Below are 18587 nucleotides of genomic sequence, written 5' to 3' on the forward strand. Positions count from 1 at the left end.
GTGCCACCAGGCCTGGCTAATTTTTTGTATATATATTTTTTAGTTGGTCAATTAATTTCTTTCTATTTTTAGTAGAGACGGGGTCTTGCTCAGGCTGGTTTCGAACTCCTGACCTTGAGCGATCCTTCCACCTCGGCCTCCCAGAGTGCTAGGATTACAGGTGTGAGCCACCACTCCTGGCCCATATATTGCCTTTGCACTGCTCAAGTTGAAACTACAAAGCATCCCCCAAACATCATGCACTGTACCCATCAGCTGTGAATTTACCCATCCCCACCTCCCCCCGAACCTGCCCAACGCCCTATGAATATTACTTCCGTATTTGCACATAAATGTTGATCAATTAGTACCAATTTAATGGTGAATACATGTGGTGCTGGTTTGTCCATTCTTGTGATACTTCACTTAGTAGAATGGGCTCCAGCTCCATCCAGGATAGTATAAGGGGTATTAGTTCAGCATTTTTTGTGGCTGAATAGTACTCCATGATATACATATACCACATTTATTAACCAACTCATGTATTGATGGGCACTTGGGTTGTTTCCACATCTTTGCAATTGTGAATTGTGCTGCTGTGAACATTGAGTGCAGTTGTCTTTTTTATAGAATGTCTTTCTTTCCTTTGGGTAAATGCCCAGTAGTGGAATTGCTGGAATTGCTAGCTCTACTCTGAGCACTTTAAAAATATGGAATGTTTCATGAATTTGCATGTCATCCTTGTGTAGGGGCCATGCTAATCTTTTCTGTATTGTTCCAATTTTAGTGTATATGCTGCCAAAGTGAGCACTTTACTAGAGATTTTCGACCAGGGGCTGGAAAACTTTTTCTGTAAAAAAAAAAAAAAAAAGGTAGTAAATATTGTTTGGCTTTGTAGGCCATACAGGGACTCAACCAGTTGTTACAAGCAGCCATAGACAATACATAAATAAATGAATGTGGCTGTGTTCCAATAAAACTATATTTACAAAAATAGGTGGTGGTCCTTATCTGGTCATAGGCCATAGTTTGCTGACCTTGGTTTTGGAGCATAAGAAACTTCTAAATTATTAGGAAAATAAACACAGAGAAGGGTCAGCAAAGCATGGTCATGAAGCATTAGCAAGCTTACAAGGAGGTTCCCTTTGCTTAGTTACCCCTCCCCCAGCTTAGGAAGCACAGTTCCTAATTCACACCTGAATTTCAGCATTATGTAAGACCTTTGCACCTGCACTTATGTACCTATTAATAGCTTTCTTCTCTAGTCTTAATATCTCTTTTTTTGTTGTTTGTTTTGTTTTTTGTTTTTTTTGAATTTTTTTTTTATTTCGGCATATTATGGGGGTACAGATTTTAAGGTTTCAATAAATGCCCATTTCCCCCCCTCCCCCCAAAAGTCTGAGTCTCCATCATGACCATCCCCCGGATGGTGCACATCTCACACATTATGTATGTATATACCCGCCCCCCTTCCCCCTCCCACCTGCCCAATACCCTATTACTGTAGTACCTATGTGTCCACTTAGGTGCTACTCAGTTAATACCAGTTTGCTGGAGAATATATCTGGTGCTTGTTTTTCCATTCTTGGGATACTTCACTTAGTAGTATGGGTTCCAGCTCTAACCAGGAAAATATAAGATGTGCTATATCACCATTGTTTCTTAGAGCTGAATAGTACTCCATGGTATACATATACCACATTTTATTAATTCATTCTTGGATTGATGGGCACTTGGGCTGTTTCCACAGCCTTGCAATTATGAATTGTGCTGCTATAAACATTCGAGTGCAGGTGTCTTTTTTGTAGAGTGTTACTGGATCATTTGGGTAGATGCCCAGCAATGGGATTGCTGGATCAAATGGTAGATTCACTTGTATCGCTTTAAGGTATCTCCATATTGCTTTCCACAGAGGTTGAACTAGTTTGCAGTCCCACCAGCAGTGTAGGAGTGTTCCTCTCTCTCCGCAACCACGCCAGCATTTATTGTTTGGAGATTTTTTGATAAAGGCCATTCTCACTGAGGTTAAGTGATATCTCATTGTGGTTTTTTTTTTTTTTTTTTTTTTTTTTTTACCCTAATCTTCAGGGGCCAACACAGTCCATGCTGAGGGAGGAGCCCTCCAAGTCAGAGGAGTGCTGAGCCTCAGGCCCACTGCAAGGGGAGATGCTAATGCTTGAGAGTCCACTGACTAATGTAGAAGAAAATACTAAAGCAGTGGTTCTCTAACTTCAGCATCATAGAGGGTTTGTTAAAGCATAGATTACCATTTACCCAGGCCCAGAGTTTCTGATTCAGTAGACCTGAGGCAGGGCTTGAGAACAGTATTTATATTTTCTTTTTTGAATAATTATGGATGCATAATAGTTATATATATTTATGAAGTACATGTGTTGTTTTGAAATAGGCATATAATGTGTAATGATCCAATCAGGGTCTCCATCACCTCCATCACCATTAGCATTTATCATTTCTTTGTGTTAGGAATATTCCAATTCTACTCTTTTAGCTATTTTATTTTATTTTTTTTAATTATTATTATTTTTTTTATTTTGGCATATTATAGGGGTACAGATTTTAAGGTTTCAATAAATGCCCATTTCCCCCCCTCCCCCCAAAAGTCTGAGTCTCCATCATGACCATCCCCCAGATGGTGCACATCTCACTCACTATGTATGTATATACCCGCCCCCCTCCCCCCTCCCCCCTGCCCAATACCCTATTACTGTAGCACCTATGTATCCATTTAGGTGCTACTCAGTTAATACCAGTTTGCTGGAGAATATATCTGGTGCTTGTTTTTCCATTCTTGGGATACTTCACTTAGTAGTATGGGTCCAAGCTCTAACCAGGAAAATATAAGGTGTGCTATATCACCATTGTTTCTTAGAGCTGAATAGTACTCCATGGTATACATATACCACATTTTATTAATCCATTCTTGGATTGATGGGCACTTGGGCTGTTTCCACAGCCTTGCAATTATGAATTGTGCTGCTATAAACATTCGAGTGCAGGTGTCTTTTTTGTAGAGTGTCACTGGATCATTTGGGTAGATGCCCAGCAATGGGATTGCTGGATCAAATGGTAGATTCACTTGTATCGCTTTAAGGTATCTCCATATTGCTTTCCACAGAGGTTGAACTAGTTTGCAGTCCCACCAGCAGTGTAGGAGTGTTCCTCTCTCTCTGCAACCACGCCAGCATTTATTGTTTGGAGATTTTTTGATAAAAGCCATTCTCACTGGAGTTAAGTGATATCTCATTGTGGTTTTGATTTGCATTTCCCTGATGATTAGAGATGTTGAGCATTTCTTCATATGTTTGTTGGCCATGCTTCTGTCTTCTTTAGAAAAATTTCTGTTCAAGTCCTTTGCCCACTTTTTAATGGGGTTATTTGATTTTTTTCTTCCTGATTTTCGTGAGTTCTAAGTATATTCTAGTTATCAGTCCCTTATCGGATGCATAGGATGCAAAAATTTTCTCCCATTCTGTAGGTTGTCTGTTTACTTTCATGACTATTTCTTTGGCTGTGCAGAAACTTTGTAGTTTGCTCATGTCCCATTTATTTATTTTTGTTGCTGCTGTGATTGCCTTTGGGGACTTCTTCATAAACTCTTTGCCAAGGCCGATGTCTAGGAGAGTGTTTCCAACTTTTTCCTCTAGAGTTCTAATAGTTTCATACCTTAGGTTTAAGTCTGTTATCCAGCGTGAGTTGGTTTTTGTGAGAGGTGAAAGGTGTGGGTCCTGTTTTAGCCTTCTACAGGTGGCTATCCAGTTTTCTCAGCACCATTTATTGAAGAGGGATTCTTTTCCCCAGCATATGTTTTTGTCTGCTTTATCAAAGATTAGATGGCTATATGAGGATGGTTTTATATCAGGATTCTTACATCTGTTCCATTGGTCAATGTTCCTATTTTTGTGCCAATACCATATTGTTTTAATTACTACAGCTTTGTAGTATAGTTTGATATCTGGCATATTAATGCCTCCCATTTTGTTTTTGTTGCCTAGAATTGCTCTTGATATTCGGGGTCTTCTTTGGTTCCATACGAAGTGTAAAATTATTTTTTCTATATCTGTGAAGAATGCTGATGGGATTTTAATAGGTATTGCATTGAATCTGTAGATCAGTTTGGGTAGTATAGACATTTTGATGATATTGAGTCTGCCGATCCACGAGCATGGTATGGATTTTCATCTGTTTACATCCTCTGCTATTTCCTTCCTCAGTGTTTCATAGTTCTCCCTGTAGAGGTCTTTTACGTCCTTGGTTAAGTATATTCCTAGGTACTTTAATTTCTTTGTTGCTATTGTGAAGGGAATTGAGTCTTTGATTTGGTTCTCAATGAGATTGTTGTTGGTGTATATGAATGCCTCTGATTTCTGCATATTGATTTTGTATCCTGAGACTTTACTAAATTCATTGATCAGTTCCAGGAGTTTCTTGGTTGAATCTTTGGGGTTTTCCAAATACAATATCATATCATCAGCAAACAGTGAAAGTTTGATCTCTTCTGCCCCTATTTGGATACCTTTGATTCCATTTTCCTTTCTGATTGCTGTAGCCAAGACTTCCAGCACTATGTTGAACAGAAGTGGAGATAGTGGGCAGCCTTGTCTGGTTCCAGTTCTAAGTGGGAATGATTTCAATTTTTCCCCATTCAGTATGATGTTGGCTATGGGTCTGTCATATATGGCTTGTATCATTTTTAGGTATGTCCCTTCTATGCCTATTTTCTTAAGTGTTCGTATCATGAAAGGGTGTTGAATTTTGTCGAAATCTTTTTCTGCATCTATTGAAAGAATCATGTGGTATTTGTTTTTGCTTCTGTTGATGTGGTGAATTGCATTTATAGATTTACGTATGTTGAACCATCCCTGCATCCCTGGGATGAAGCCCACTTGGTCGTGGTGGATTATTTTTTTGATAAGTGTCTGTATTCGGTTAGCTAAGATTTTGTTGAAAATTTTTGCATCTATATTCATTAGGGATATTGGTCTGTAGTTTTCTTTTTTTGTTGCATCCTTTCCTGGTTTTGGTATCAGAGTAACATTCGCTTCATAAAAGGTGTCTGGTATGTTTCCGTTCTTCTCGATGTTGTGGAATAGTTTCTGCAAGATAGGTACTAGTTCTTCTTTGTAAGTGTGGTAAAATTCGGGTGTGAAGCCATCTGGACCGGGAATTTTCTTTTTAGGGATATTTTTAATTGCTGTTTCTATTTCAGCTGTTGAGATTGGTCTGTTCAGGGAATCTATTTCTTCCTGGTTGAGCCTAGGGAGGCTGTGTGTTTCTAGAAATACTCTCTTATAATATCTTTTTATAGTCTCAAGTTTTTAAGTTTTTATTTGTGGTCTTCTATTGTATTGCTTGTTGTTCTTGGTTTTTATGGAGGGAGATGTGCCCTTTTTGATTGGTTCTTCAGGCCTGACTCTGGGTTCCAGTTGAAGCTCACCTCCTGGCAGTTCTCTTTTTTTCTATAGCTCAGATTTCCCTGGCCCCATAATAAGGTATTTGTTTATCTCACTTCTTTCACAGGCTTCAACTCTGTTCAACCCCTCAGATGTTCCTTCTTCCATCTCTTCCTTTGTTTAACTTAGAGTCCTTTTCGGTCACAAAGAGTTATACAAAGGTGAATCTAGTATCACAAAGTGTGCTGTATAGGACTCCATGTTCCAAAGAGTGCTAGACTACAGTAAAAGAGTATAAATGACACATGAACATGCATTCTCTCTCTCACACATACTCTCTCCACATGTGCACATGCATGCACACATACACATTTATTGAACACTCACTATCTGCCAAGCATTCTGGTAAGATTTTTACATACATTAGCTCATTTACTTACCACAGGTACTCTGTTAAGGTATGCACTGTATTATTAATATTATTATTTTATCTTCATCATCTGTATTTTACAGATGAGAAAAGGGAGGCCCGATGCAGTTTAATTAACCTTCCCAAGGTCACACAGTGAGGAAGTAGCAGAGCCCAGGTTTGCACTCAGATTGATTTGAACCACAGCTTTTGCTCTCATCATCATGACAGCAGAGTGGTTGGTTGCTCTGCTGGTATAGTTTCCCCAGAGATTCTGAGTAACAGAGACTTCATTGCTAGATGCTTGAGCACTCTTCCTGTCTTCCTGTGCTGTCTCTAAGTAGATGTCACTCTATCGTCTGACTACTTATAAAAGTCCACAGGTCTTAAAGAAGCCTCTCCTCATTCTTGAGCAAAGCCTTGACAATAGCAGGATAGCTTCATGTAGACAGCCTGGACTATGGTCAATACGGGTCTAGACAGCCTGGATTGGTATCCGGCTCTGACCCTTACTAGCTGTGTAACACTGGGCAGTTGACTTAACCCCTCTGAAACTCAGTTTCTTTATTTTTAAAAGAAAGGACAATAATAGAACTTATAGGGTTGTTATGAGGAAAGAAAGAAATGATGAACATAAAACCTTTGGACCAGTGTCTTGGACATGCACGCATGCACACTTGTCCCAGAGCATGTACACACACACAGAATGTTTGCTCTATACATTTTAGCTATGTTGGCTGGTGTCAGTATTCTATTTCCCCACCCACCTCAGTGACCACTGTTCCTCCCCTGCAATTTTCTCTAATCCCATGCCATCAATCACTGTGAATTTATCATCTAATTTGGCTTCTGAGGGACACCCTGGACTTTATACTCCAGGTGACCTATATGACCATTCATTTCAGCCATCATTCACTCAATGATGTTATATATTTAGTAACAACTTTAATGAGATATAACCACATATAATAAAAGCCAACCATTTAGTGTGTACAACTTAATGGTTTTTAGTATATTCACAGTGTTGTATTAGTCTGTTCAGGCTGCCATAATAAAATACCATAGACTAGGTAGCTTAAACAATAGAAACTTATCTCACAGTTTTGGAGGCTAGAAGTCCAAGATCAAGTTGCCATCTGATTTGTTTCCTGGTGAAGATTTTCATCCTGGTTTTCAGATGACTGCTTTTTCTCTGTGTTTGACATGGCAGAGAGAGAGAGAGAGAGAGAGAGAGAGAGAGAGAGAGAGAGCAAGTGGGCTTTCTGCTCTCTGTTGTCTCTTCTTATAAGAACACTAATCCTATTGGCTCAGAGCCCCATCCTTATGACCTCATTTAACCTTAATTACTTCCTTATAGGCCCTATCTCCAAATACAGTCACATTGGGGGTTAGGGTTTTAACATATGAATTTGAGGGGGACACAATTCAGTCCATAGCAATTGTGAATACATCACCACAACCAATTTTAGAACATTTCCTTGACCCAATAATAAACTGAATGCCCTTTACCAGTCATTCCCTATTATTACCCCAAATTTCCTCAAGCCCTAGGTAACCACTAATCTGCTTTCTGTCTCTATGGAGTTGCCTATTCTGAACATTTCATTTAAATAGTATCATACAAGAGGTGATATCTTCTGACTGGCTTCTTTTACATAACATGATGTTTTCAAGGTTCATCAATGCTGTAGCATGTATCAGTACTTCATTCTGTTTTATTGCCAAATAAATATTCCATTATATGCATATACCACATTATATCTACTTAGCAATTAATGGACATTTGGGCTATTTATTCTTTCTGCCTATTATGAATAATGCTACTATGAACAGTTGTATGCAAGTTTTTGTATAAGCATATGCTTTCATTTCTCTTAGGTATATACCTAGGAATAGAATTGATAGATTATATGGTATGTTTAATCTTTTGAGGAAAGATTTTTTCCACAGTGCTTGCAGCATTTACATTCTCATCAGCAATATAGGAGGGTTCCAATTTCTCTACATCCTACCCAACATTTTGTTATTATTTTTTATAGAACATATATTTTTTATTAGAACATATATTTATATATTCTGCAAACTAGGTTCTTATCAGAAGTATGATTTGCCAATATTTTCTCCCATTCTATGAGTTGCATTTTTATTCTCTTGACAGTGCCATTGAAAGACAAAAGTTTTAAATTTTCATTATCTATTTATCCATTTTATCTGTTTTTTTCCTTTGATTACATGTGCTTTTGTTGTTTTATCTAAAGGATTATTGCCTAATCCAAAGTTAAGGAGATTTACCCCTGTTTTCTTCTAAGAGTTCTATAGTTTTAGCTATTACATTTATATTTATTTTCCATATTGAGTTAATTTTAGTATATGGTGTGAAATGAGGGTTCAACTAGAGTAGTCATAACAGTGTCATGATTGGCAGAATGATGGACATATAAGTCAGTGGAACAGAATAAAGAACCTAGAAATAGATCCACACAAATATACCTAATTTAATAGAACAATGTCTGTCTTTTCAATAAATGGTGCTATAACAATTGTATATCCATAGATAAAAAACTAAAACTTTGACCTAAACCTTACAAATTATGTTCAAAATGGATCATAAATTTAAATGTAAAGAAACTGGAAAAATTTTTAAAAAGAAACAAAAAAGTAAGCAAATATATAAAGGTGCTAATTAATGTATTTACTAAACTTGATTTAGTTAAAAATGTAAAAAATCAAACTACAACCATTTTAGGAAAGAATAGAAAATATTTGGGAATAGGACTTGGTGGTGCAAAATTTATATTGGATGCCAAGAGCAAGACACATAAAAGGAAAAATTGATAACTTTGACTTCATCAAAAAAAAATTTTAAATGTGCTCTGTGAAGGATCTCATCAAGAGAATAAAAGGACAAGCTACAGATGGGAAGAAAATATTTTCAAACCACATATCTGACATATCTGACAAGGGATTTGTATCTATAATATATGAAAAACTCTCAAAACTCAACATTAAAAATATAAACAATCCAATTAGACAATGGGAGACATTTCATTGAGAGGATATACAATGGACAAGAAAGCACATAAAAAGATGTTCAACCTCACTAGTTTTTATGAAATGAATATTTCTGTCTCCTCCCACCCAAATCCATATGTTGAAATTCTAACCCTGAATGTGATGTGGAGGCGGAGCCTTTCAGAGGTAATTAGATTCTGAGGATGGAGCTCACATGAATGTGACTAGCATCCTTATAAGAAGAAACACAAGACCTTGTGTTCTCACTCTGCTCTCCACCATGCCAATAATACAGTGAGAAGATGGCTCTCTGAAAACAAGTTGTCAGGCCCTTACCAGATATTAGAGCTGCTGGTACCTTGATCTTAGACTTCCCAGCCATCAGAACTGAGAGAAATAAATACTAGTTTATGCCATCTAGTCTATGGTGATTTGTTACAGCAGCCTGAACTGATTAAGACACTAACCATTAGGGAGATGCAAATTAAAAGTGCAATGCAACATCACTGGATACCTGTCAGAATGACTAAAATAAAAAATAGTGACAACACTAAATGCTGCTGAGGATGCAGAGAACCTATCTCCCTCATACATTACTGATGGGAATCTGAAGTGGTACAGACTCTCTTTAAAGTCATTTTGTCTCTTCTTACAACACTAAACCATATGACCCACAATCTCACTCTTGAGGATTTATCCCATAGAAATGAAAGGTTATGTTCACAAAAATTCCTGTACACCAAAGTTTATAGCAGCTTTATTCATATTATCAAATAGTTGGGAAAAACCCAGATATCCTTCACAAAAAAAAAGAAAAAGGAAAACTATCAATTCATGGAACAACTTGGATGAGTCTCCATGGTCTTATAATTTTATCCCTAAAAAGCCTTTGCCAAAAGGTTACATGCTGAATGATTCCACTTATATAGCATTCCCGATATGATAAAGTTTTAGAACTGAACAGATTAGTGGTTGCATGTACAGGAAAAAAGAAACCAACAGAAATAGTTCTTGAGGAAGCCCGACATTTTGCTTTCTAAACAAACACTTTAAATCAACTGTCTTAAATATGCTCAAAGATCTAAAGGAAGCTATGTAATAAGAACTAAAGGAAACCAGAAGAACAATGTATTACCAAATAGAGAATATTAATCAAGAGATATTAATCAAAAAATTATTAAAAGGAATGAAATAAAAATTCTGGAGCTGAAAGATATAATAACTTAAAATTTTAGTTAAAGGAGTTCCATAGCAGATTTGGTTAGGAAGAAAAAATAATAATCAAACTTGGAAATAGGTCAATTGAGATTATCCATTCTGAGGAACAGAAAGAAAAAAGAATGAAGAAAAATAAAAGACTAAGAGACCTGGGAGATAGCTTCAAGCAAATGAATACACTGTTAATGGGTATCTCGGGGGGGAAGAGAGAGAGAAAAAGGCAGAAAAAATATGTGAAGAGTTAGTTACTGAAAACTTCCCAAATTTGATGAAAGACTTGCATCTATACATCCAGAAAATTCAAGAAACTGCTAGTTATATGAAGAGATACACACTGAGATAAATTATAGTCAAATTGTTGAAGCCAAAGAGAAAATCTTAATCAGCAAGAGAAAAACAACTTATTACACATAAGGGATACTCAATAAGATTAACAACCAGTTTCTCTTCAGAAATCATGGAGGTCAGGAGGGACATTGGCAGATATGGCTGCTTCCTGTTTACCCCCCCCCCGTGATGCTAACCCTAAAACAGTTCATGAGAAGGCAGCAAGTTCTTCTCTACAGAAGGATTGGCAAGTTCCAAATGATTCTGATCGCAAATACCTGAAGGACTGGGCAAGGGAAGAATTCAAAAGGAACAAAAGTGCCACAGAAGAGGATACAATTCGGATGATGATTACTCAAGGCAATATGCAGCTCAAGGAGTTAGAAAAAACACTTGCTTTAGCAAAATCTTAACTATGGCATTTTGAAGTATTTTAAAGTTTCCGTGCATTTTGTTGGCTTTGGGCTTAACAATGGGCAGCAAGAAGCCAAGTCTTGCTGTTTGTACGTACAATATTTGTGCAAAATATTACAAGATGGAGCAGGTTATATAAGAGAGAGCAAAGGAAAGCACATCAAAACAATTGCTTTAGTGCTGAAAAGCACCCCAAGTTTTGAAAATCTTTGATACGACAGCAGTTATTGAAAAAAGCATAAACCACTATAACAAATGGCTAGTTAGCACACGAAAAGATGCTCAACACAGTTAATTATCAGGGAAATGAAAACCAAAACCGCAATCGGATATCACTTCACATCCACTACAATGGCTATAATTAAAAAAATAACAAATGTTTTCAGAAATTGGAAGCCTTATACATTGCTGGTGGGAAGATAAAATGGTGCAGCCACTTTGGAAAACAGACTTATTTCCTCAAAAGGTTAAACATAGAATAACCATATGGTTTAGCAATTCTACTAGGCCTATAACCATCATTTGGCGATAAAAAGAAATAAAGGACAGCCGGGCGCGGTGGCTCACGCCTATAATCCTAGCACTTTGGGAGGCTGAGGCAGGTGGATTACTCGAGGTCAGGAGTTCAAAACCAGCCTGAGCAAGAGCGAGACCCCGTCTCTACTATAAATAGAAAGAAATTAATTGGCCAACTAATATATATAGAAAAAATTGGCTGGGCATGGTGGCGCATGCCTGTAGTCCCAGCTACTCGGGAGGCTGAGGCAGTAGGATTGCTTGAGCCCAGGAGTTTGAGGTTGCAGTGAGCTAGGCTGACTCCACGGCACTCACTCTAGCTTGGGCAACAAAGCAAGACTCTGTCTCAAAAAAAAAAAAAAAAGAAAGAAAGAAAGAAAGAAAGAAAGAAAGGACTGATACATGCAACATATGAATTTTGAAGACACTTAAGTAAAAGGAGCCTGTCACAAAATATCACAAATTCCATTTATATGATCCAGAATAAGCAGAAAAATTAGTGGCTGTAGGTGGAATAAAGAATAACTGCTAATGGGTGTGTGGTTTCTTTCCAGGGTGATGAGAATATCCTATGGTTAGATTGTGGTGGTGGTTGCACAACTATGACTATACTCAAATCCATTCAACTGAACATTTTCAATGTATGGTACATGAATTATATCTGAATAGAGCTGTTTGAAAAAACTGTGATATGTAGGACTGGGGGTATACTGACTCCAAGAGATACCCTAGAACTTTCTTGAAGAATCCTTCTACACTATCAGGGTTGTTGAGGTTTGTTTTTCACATGTGTCATGGTTTGATAGAAGACTTTCCAAAAAGATCATTACTGGGAATGTGGATCTTCTTTGGGAAAAGAAAAGAAATAGCTTAATGAACACATGGACCCACTTACCAAAAAGAAGAGGGAAGACTTTAAGCAACTCCTGGATGAAACTTTTGTGAATACCTTAAACTCCATGTGGAAAGAAGTAAAAAAAAAATCCTTAAGGAAGACCTTCAGTGCATTCGGATCTCCTCTAGTGACAGGAAAAAATAAAGAGAACTTGAAGGATACATGAGAGACAAATACATCACAACCAAAGCTGACTTCAGGACACTTTTGAAAGAAACCAAATTTATAACATAATTCATTTAGCAAAGCTTATGGAAGATGCTGGGATCGGCAGTCCCTCAAACTGAAGTTGTCTGTTCACCAACAGAACAGAACTAAAAAGCTAATCTAAGAATCTGCCCAGCACCTGAAAAAGGTAAGCAAAACTTTGTAGTATGATAAAATGGTATCCAGTAGTGGGCTATGTGCCGAAAGAGAGGCATGAACTACTGGTGGCATATGCTGATGACATGGATTGCCAGCGTCCACCACCACCTCTCAGAGCCTACAAGACTAATTCTGAGGACTCTTCCATGAGGGTAGGCTACTAATTCAAAATGTTGCATAGAGAGGAGGATCAGGATGGCGGATGAGAAACACCTCCAGACAAAGTGTCTCTGCAGAAAAGACAGATTCTAGCAGAAATTAGAAAAAAAGAAGCAAGAAGACGAGCATACAGTGGACGAGAGCCAGAAGGAGGGGTACCTGAGACCCTGAGAGACTCCACAGGAGGAGGTTGCGGAGAAGAACTGGAAGCTGAGACCGCCGGAGCAGCCCAGAGACCAGTGGGAAGGGTAAGTAGATTGGCCGTTTCCCCTCCCCGCATCTGGGACTGCTGGTGGGCTCGCCAGCGGGTGGAGAGACCTGTGGACACCAGCCCAGAGACGGCTGCCGCCGGCTAGTGGTGAGCCTGTAGCGGACATGGCACCAGGCTCCCAACTCCCTCAGGGAACCTCCGTGTGCACAGACCCGAGCCGTGTGGCAGGCGCCATATTGCCTCCTCCTCCCCTCCACCGACCCTACCCGCGGCTGCCCAGAGAGACAATACAGCCACCAGCTGGAGGCACCTCCAGGGAATGGGACTTTCCCTTTTGGGACCTTAAAGCTGACTAAGGGGAACTCAGACTATGAGCTCCCTACCCGCCAGCCCTCCCAGGTGCTGCTGGAACGGTGATCCAAGGAGAACGGTGCAGACCCTGAGGCTGAGAGACATAGACCCAGCTTGGGCTCCCTGTGGGTGAATTGGGACCGGCACTCCTCTCCCTGGTGGGGATACAGTTTGAACTCTGGGACCCAGAGGTCAGACCTGCAGACCAGAGCCTGTGCACCGAGGTCTCACATTGCCCGGGGCAGAGAAGGGATATACATGAACAGCCTATTGAGGTGTGTGTGCCTTCAGGAGCAGATCAGCATCCTAGAGGGCAGCCCTCCTCCCAAAAGGAGGCCATACGCCCAGCCCAGGTGGCATTCCTGCGAGGGAACCTCCCCACCGGCATCACAGTCCGGGGAGGCCTGGTGGCGTGTGGTCTGGCCTGCTAGCAGAGGCCCAGGAGTAGCTGCAGAGTTGGGCAGGGTGGAAAGAAACAAGGCCCCCTCTAGACTGCGGGTCTCAGACAGCCCCACCCCCAAACACAGACTTTCTGGCTGAGAGGGCCATTCCAGCCTCTCCCTGACAGCTTTTCCTGGAAGCAGAGAACAGAATCTTGACCTCTGCTAACGGCATTGGTGGTGCCTGAGGGCAGGCTTACCAAACCCAGCTCCGCCCAGACTCTCTCCTAGACCAGTACTCACTGAGGGGGAGAAAAGGACACACCTGGAAGTCTCAGGGCCCCACCGACCACCTGAGGCACTACAGTGCCTCCCTACAGGAAAAAGAGCTGATAACAGGACACAAAGACAACAGCATATCCTGTTCCTCCAAACCAGCGCCACCTACTAACAGGGAGGGCATCCTGCACAGCCTTTTCATGGCACCTACTGACTCATTATACAGGGAGTGGTGGAATGTCACCCACAGACACCACCTTCGGGCTCAGAAACTAAACAAGGCGTGTGAATACCCAAACAAATCCTAAAGGAAAGAAACAACAACTGATCGACAGGGGAAGAAATCAGTGAAGAAACTCAGGAAATATGAAGAACCAAACGGAAAACACACCCATAAAGAGGAGCACCAGCCCCCTAGAAACGGACACCAACCAAAATCAGGCAACCAATATGACAGAAGAGGAATTTCGTATGTGGATCATAAGAACACTTACCAACCTAAAGGAACAACTCAATAACCAACACAAAGAAACCACAAAAAGTATCCAGGATCTAGAACAGAAGTTCACTCAAGAAATAGACACAATGAAGAAAAGTTTAACCGAACTCCTGGAAATGAAGAATCAATTCAGGGAACTACAAAATACAGTGGGAATTCTCAAGAACAGAGTAGATCAAACAGAAGAAAGAATCTCAGAGATTGAAGATAACACCCTTCAACTAAATAAAACCGTCACAGAGATAGAACAGAGAAACAAGAGAAAAGAGCAAAGCCTACAAGAGATGTGGGATTATGTGAAGAAACCTAATGTGAGGGTCATAGGGTTAACAGAAGGGGAAGAAGACAACACTCAAGGGTTGGACAAGTTATTTGAAGATATAATAGAGGAAAATTTCCCAGGCCTTGCTCAAAATCTTGATATACAAGTTCAAGAAGCTCTGAGGACCCCTGGGAGATTCAATGCAAACAGGAAGACGTCACGACATGCAGTCATCAGTCTGACCAAAATATCAAATAAAGAGGCCCTTCTAAGAGCTGCAAGATGAAAGAAGCAAGTTACATACAAGGGAAAGCCAATTCGAATAACACCAGACTTCTCTAATGAGACTTTACAAGCAAGGAGAGACTGGGGCCCCATTCTCACTCTTTTGAAACAAAACAATGCCCAGCCTAGAATCTTATTCCCTGCAAAACTAAGCTTCATATATGAAGGAGAAATAAAGACATTCTCAGACAAGCAAAGTCTCAGAGAATTCACCAAGACAAGACCAGCCCTAAAAGAAGTACTCAAAACAGTGTTACGCACAGAACACCATAATAAAAACTCACGAATATAAAAACAACCAAAACACAAAGATTAAAGGCCAGATATTACAATGGCTCAAGAGAGAAATCAAAGCAACAACATGCAACCCAACAGAATGAACAGTAATCTACCTTACCTATCAGTTCTCTCAATAAATGTGAATGGCTTAAACTCTCCACTCAAGAGACATAGGCTGGCTGAATGGATAAGAAAATACAGGCCAAGTATATGCTGTCTTCAGGAAACACATCTAACCCACAAGGATGCATATAGACTAAAAGTAAAAAGGTCGAGCTCAGTATTCCAGGCAAGTGGAAGCCAAAAGAAAGCTGGCGTGGCAGTTCTAATTTCAGACGATTTAGTTTTTAAACCAACAAAACTAGTGAAAGACAAAGAGGGTCATTATATAATGGTGAAGGGCACACTTCAACAAGAAGAGATAACAATTTTAAATATATATGCACCCAACTTAGGTGCACCAAGTTTTATAAAGCAAACCTTCCTGGATCTAAGCAAATGGATTAATAGCAACTCCATAATCACTGGAGATTTCAACACCCCACTGATGGCACAAGACAGATCTTCCAAACAGAAAATTACTAAAGAAATAATGGACTTAAACAAAACTCTAGAACAATTGGGGCTGACTGACATTCACAGGACATTCTACCCAAAATCCACTGAATATACGTTCTTCTCATCACCTTACGGGACATTCTCTAAGATTGATCATATCCTAGAACACAAAGTAAACCTCAAGATTTAAAAAAATAGAAATCATACCATGTACCTTCTCAGATCACAATGGAATGAAAGTAGAAATCAACCCTAACAGAAACTCAACCCTAAAAGAAACACACAAAAACGTGGAAATTAAACAACCTCCTACTAAATGATTACTTCATAAATGAAGAAATCAAGATGGAAATAAAAAATATTCTATGAAGAAAATGACAGTGGAGAGAGAAGTTATCAACTCCTCTGGGACACAGCTAAAGCAGTTCTGAGAGGAAAGTTTATCTCCATAAATGCCTATAACCAAACGTCAAAAAGATCGCAAATAGACAATCTAATGAAACAACTCAAAGAGCTGGAAAAAGAACAAACCAGCCCCAAACCCAGCAGAAGGAGTGTAATCAACAAGATCAAATCATAACTAAACCAAATTGAAAGCAGGGAAGCTATTCAGGAGATTAATAAAACAAAAAGTTGGTTCTTTCAAAAAATTAACAAAATAGGCACGCCATTGGCCAAGCTAATGAAAAGCAGAAAAGAGATATATCTAATAAGCTCCATCAGGAACAAAAAAGGAGATATCACAACTGATCTCAAAGAGATACAAGATATAAATTATGAGTACTACAAAAATCTTTATGCACACAAACTGGAAAATATGGAGGAAATTTACAAATTTCTAGAAACACACAGCCTCCCTACGCTGAACCAGGAAGAAATAGAATTCCTGAACAGACCAGTCTCAAGAGCTGAAATAGAAAGTAATTAAAAGTCTCCCTAAAAAGAAAAGTCCTGGTACAGATGGTTTAACACCCAAATTTTACCACACTTACAAAAAAGAAATAGTACCTATCTTGCAGAAACTATTCCACAACATTGAGAACAACGGAAACCTCCCGACACCTTTTATGAAGTGAACGTTACTCTGATACCAAAACCAGGAAAAGAAAACAAAAAAAGAAAACTACAGACCAATATCCCTACTGAATATAGATGCAAAAATTTTCAACAAAATATTAGCTAACCGAATCCAGACACTTATCAAAAAAATAATCCACCACGACCAAGTGGGCTTCATCCCAGGGATGCAGGGATGGTTCAACATACGTAAATCTATAAATGCAATTCACCACATCAACAGAAGCAAAAACAAAGACCACATGATTCTTTCAATAGATGCAGAAAAAGCTTTCGACAAAATTCAACACCCTTTCATGATACGAACACTTAAGAAAATAGGCATAGAAGGGACAAACCTAAAAATGATACAAGCCATATATGACAGACCCATAGCCAACATCATACTGAATGGGGAAAAATTGAAATCATTCCCACTTAGAACTGGAACCAGACAAGGCTGCCCACTATCTCCATTTTTGTTCAACATAGTGCTGGAAGTCTTGGCTACAGCAATCAGACAGGAAAATGGAATCAAAGGTATCCAAATAGAGGCAGAAGAGATCAAACTTTCACTGTTTGCTGATGATATGATATTGTATCTAGAAAACCCCAAAGATTCAACCAAGAAACTCCTGGAACTGATCAATGAATTTAGTAAAGTCTCAGGATACAAAATCAAATTACCTTCCTGAATATTCCATGAAAATTGTACTCCTGTTTGAATGTTAATCTTTTGTTCCTAAAGTTTAATTTTTAGATGTTTGTTCAGTTTATGTATTGGAGCAATCTTTTTATATTAAGGTTAAAGTACAAAAGCTTTATATAGCATAAGTGGCTACAGCTATGCATTATATAACATTAATTGTCCCTGTGCCATCAGGTTGGAATTTTTAAATTCATGGCACATGCATTGCCATGGATGTGCATGCAGGGAGATAGATCATTTTCTGATAATTGCGGAAAGCAGAACATATTTCCTGCTGTTTGTATTATTGCAGTCATGCCAGTGGATACTTGTAAGAGAGATAGAGACCCAAGCTTACCTAAACCATCTGTGTTAATGGAATAAGTAGGGAAAATGTTAATAAAAACAAAGGGAAGTAGCTTACCTGTACTTTGAAAAAAAATTGGGTATGTTGAATAAGGACCAAACAAGATCAAAAGCAAATTTTCACTCTGCCCAACTAGAAATCTTCACAGGCTGTTTCCTTGCAAGAGTCAGGCATTTGAGAAATCATATCAGAATTACATTAAATTTACTATTTTTTTTACTGAAGAGAGTAAAACACTTTTTATCTACTCTTATTTGTATTAAAGTGCTATACTGTGTCTTAGAAAACAAAAGAAATCATAGAGGTCAGAAGACAATGTGATGACATGTTTAAAGTGCTAAAAGAAAGAAATGTAAATTAAAAATTCTATATCTGTCGAAAGTATCCTTTACAAATGAAGGAGAAATTAAGACATTCCCAGATAAACAAAAGCTAAAGGGGTCTGTTACTAATAGACCTGCCCTACAAAAAATGCTAAAGGGAGTCCTCCAGACTGAAATGAGAGGACACTAGACAGTAACTCAAAGCCAAACAAAGAAATAAAGAACAACAGTAAGGGTAACTACATAAATAAAGGGAAAAGAGAGAAGTATTGTTTTTTGTTTTAAATCCTTTTTTTCTCTATAGGATTTTAAATGCAAACATATAGAACCATAATTATAAACC

At 38.8% G+C, this 18587-nt stretch overlaps 1 non-coding gene across 1 annotated transcript; it reads right to left on the bottom strand.

The window, feature by feature from the left end:
- Positions 1-683: 683 nt before the first annotated feature.
- LOC142866028 (U6 spliceosomal RNA) lies at positions 684-790 on the bottom strand. Its single transcript, XR_012916101.1, has one exon. It is a non-coding gene; the product is annotated as a U6 spliceosomal RNA (small nuclear RNA).
- Between the last annotated feature and the right edge of the window lie 17797 nt (positions 791-18587).

The sequence above is a fragment of the Microcebus murinus genome, chromosome X, assembly GCF_040939455.1.
Source record: "Microcebus murinus isolate Inina chromosome X, M.murinus_Inina_mat1.0, whole genome shotgun sequence".
Taxonomy (NCBI): domain Eukaryota; kingdom Metazoa; phylum Chordata; class Mammalia; order Primates; family Cheirogaleidae; genus Microcebus; species Microcebus murinus.